Source organism: Myotis daubentonii, chromosome 12 (genome assembly GCF_963259705.1).
Source record: "Myotis daubentonii chromosome 12, mMyoDau2.1, whole genome shotgun sequence".
Taxonomy (NCBI): Eukaryota; Metazoa; Chordata; class Mammalia; order Chiroptera; family Vespertilionidae; genus Myotis; species Myotis daubentonii.
This window is the reverse complement of record NC_081851.1, coordinates 21,104,396-21,106,439: the sequence shown is the minus strand read 5'-3', so window position 1 is coordinate 21,106,439 and position 2,044 is coordinate 21,104,396. Positions and strand designations below refer to the sequence as shown.

The following is a 2,044-nucleotide window of genomic DNA, read 5'->3' as shown; positions in this document are numbered from 1 at the left end:
GGTCTCCTATCCCCACTGCCCACCCCCTCTGATGGTGCCCTGTCCCCCTGCCCTGCCTTCCCATGGAGGGGCCCCTGTCTCCCCTGCTCTGACCACTCTGTGGTTGGTCCCCTTTCCCCTCTGCCTTTTCCCTCCATGCAGGGTCTTCTGTTTCCCTGTCCTGACCCCTCACTCACAGGCATCTGACGGGCATATGCTCTGGTCTGTCCAGTGTTCATCTCTCCTGCCTCCAGGCTGTGGCTACTGTCTGTTCCTGAAGCACATTCTCACCCTCTTCATCTGTCTAAATCCTACCTGAGCCCTCAGGACACATCTCAAATATCATTTCAAATGTCAAATCACAAGCAGGGGAAGGGGGGTGGGGGGTGGGGGGTGGGGGTTGGGGAGTGGGGGGTAAAGGGTGGGTGGTAGGGGGTGGGGGTTGGGGGCTGGTGGGTGGTGGGTGGGGACTGTGTGATATGGGGTGTGGGATGTGGGGTGGCAGGTGGGAGTAGGGGGTAAGAGGGGTATGGGGGTGAGGGGTAGTATTGGGGTGTAGGGGCAGGCTGGTGGGAGGTTGCGGGTGAGGACTGGGGGTGTGGCGTGTGGGTAGCAGGAGGTGCTGGTGGGTGTGGGATGGCAGCTGGGGGTGGCGTGTTTGGAGTGGTGATAGGGTTGGCGGGTGAAGGGTGGGGGGAGGAAGAAGAGGGCATAGGGGCGATTAATGGTGATGGAAGGAGACTTGACTTGAAGGCAGTGAGCACACAATGCGATATACAAACGATGCATTATAGAATGGCACAGCTGACCTATGCAATTTTATTAATGAATGTCACCCAAATAAGTTTGATTAAAATAAATAAAAAGTGGGTCTATTGAGGGTGATTAGGTTATGAGAGTGGAGCCCTCATGAATTTCATTATTACCCTTTTAAAAGATCCCCCATGCTATACTTATCAGGGGATCACTCTATATGTTATATTAATGTCAAACCACTATTATATACACTTGAAACTAATATTGAATGTCATCTCTAATTGAAAAAAATTAAATTAGTAAAATAATTTTTAATAAAAATAAAAATGCAAATCAGAGTGATCTTTAAAAAATATAAATCAGATCAGTACAGTCGGTGCCTAAAAGCCTTAAGCGCTCCAGCAGGGGTCAGCTCTCCAGACAGTATCATGCCTGTGAGGGAATTACACTGCTGGGAGAGGAATGCCCTGTCTTCTTCCTCCAGTTGCCCCCTTCACTGTTCTGGTGACATGTGGCACTGGTACAGGGCAGAACTGTGCTTCCATGAGAGTGAGCTAAGCATCACTTTGGTTGCTTTGTTCTAGTGAAGGTGCAGACACAGAAAAAACATTTTAAAAAATCTTAATGGTTCTAATAGCATTTCAACCCACCCAAGGGCCATTTATCTGCCCTTTCCTGCACCCAGCCAACCTGGCTCACCCAGCTTGAGGAAAGAAGGCAGGAATGGTGCTGCCCATGCAGCCAGTGAACATGCATCTGGCCAGACATCTGAAGAGAACTGCAGTTACCTTAGGATGGAAATGGAGGGGGTGCATCTGTGAGGATCAGGTACACACCAGAGGACTAAACTTTTTGTGACACAGTGATGGGATCAGAGCTGCAGGACATCACCACCATCTCACTCTCCCACTGCATCCCAGGGGACCATGAACCACCCACAGCAAGAAGCAGCTCCATGGCCTCGGACAACCCACTGACCCTCTGCAAAGCACTTGAGCTCACATGGCTGATCTCAGAAATCTTATGAATCCCAGAAATCTTAAACCCTACGAAGTAGCCTGTTTTGACATTTTAGTTCTACTCCTACAAAGAAAGCCAGGCCTGGGTCTTTTGTAGCCTTCTCAGAGGTGTGTGAGACCCAGTAGGTGGAAGCTAGACCTGGTATACCTTGGAACATTTGCTGAGTGCCCTCAAACCCAGCACAGACAACAAGTTTGAACCTGCATCAATCTGGTGAACACCGCTCACTCTACCTGAGAGCTCACTGAGAAGTTACCTCATGCTACTTGAATACCTCCAGAGACTCTTT

The 2,044-nt window shown here is 49.8% G+C and overlaps 1 non-coding gene across 1 annotated transcript; it reads left to right on the top strand.

Annotated features, from left to right (window-relative positions):
• The first annotated feature begins 1,132 nt into the window (after window positions 1–1,132).
• LOC132214069 (small nucleolar RNA SNORA74) lies at window positions 1,133–1,335 on the top strand. The gene has a single exon (XR_009448166.1). It is a non-coding gene; the product is annotated as a small nucleolar RNA SNORA74 (small nucleolar RNA).
• Window positions 1,336–2,044: the final 709 nt, after the last annotated feature.